Here is a 962-nt window from a genome sequence, read left to right as displayed (position 1 = left end):
CTATGAAGACATACCCACACCAACAAACACGGACACGGACACACACACAAACACACACACGTGTGCGATACACGAATTCATGCACATGGGTCGCATACTTACACGCACACGCGCGTGTGTAGGACATATACATGTGTGGACAAGACAAGCACACATGCGTGTTAAAGAGTTACCTACAGGTGTATAGCAAACACCAGTATACATATGCACGCACGCATGCATGCCCACAACTCACCTAGTGAGTGTCCTGTGATGACTATAGACCTGCTCGGGTGGGCGTGCATGATGCCTCGCACATGCGCAATGATCTTGTGGTAGTACCAGTGGTTGTTGTTGAGCCCTACCAGCGACAGCCAGTTGAAGAGATTCTCGACTAGGAACGCCACCAAGTGATCGGGCCACATGCGTACAATGGGGTAGGCCCATGACAGGATCTGCGGGAATATACGTTAACGTTATGTGGGTCACGTGTGGGCTGGGTAGGGGCGAAGAAGCGTACAGGACGGTATGCAAAGAATGTGTGTCAGAGACAGATATATTGCGTACGTCAATTGGATAATTTCGGTACTAAAAAGGGATATGCGTTAACGTATAGGAGTAAAGTACGTTAACAATCGAACAATACCATGCGTAAATACTTTGTCGGAAAGAGTTGATTTACGCACGGATAGTATTACAGGACTACATGCCAGTGGTGTTCACTGGAGAGATGCTCTGCTAAGAAGCACACTAACACCCGCACCATCAGGTATGCCCGTGCAGAGAATCTGTGGCGATAGTAACAACATATCAAGTAACTCGGGTATGATAAGTAGGGCTGTACTACATGCATACTACACGAAGAAAAGTACGTATATGCATCCTACACGAAGAAATGCACGTATATGCATACTACACGAAGAAAGGTACGTATATGCATACTACACGAAGAAATGTACGTATATGCATACTACACGAAGAAA

General features: G+C 46.4%; 1 pseudogene across 1 annotated transcript; it reads right to left on the bottom strand.

The window, feature by feature from the left end:
• Positions 1-235: 235 nt before the first annotated feature.
• Positions 236-404, bottom strand: SARC_15504 (hypothetical protein; annotated as a pseudogene; the record flags this gene model as incomplete). Its single annotated transcript has 1 exon — positions 236-404.
• Positions 405-962: the final 558 nt, after the last annotated feature.

Source organism: Sphaeroforma arctica, assembly GCF_001186125.1.
Source record: "Sphaeroforma arctica JP610 unplaced genomic scaffold supercont1.6225, whole genome shotgun sequence".
Lineage (NCBI taxonomy): Eukaryota > Ichthyosporea > Ichthyophonida > Sphaeroforma > Sphaeroforma arctica.
The sequence above is the reverse complement of the archived record's forward strand: the minus strand, read 5'-3'. Positions and strand labels throughout refer to the sequence as shown.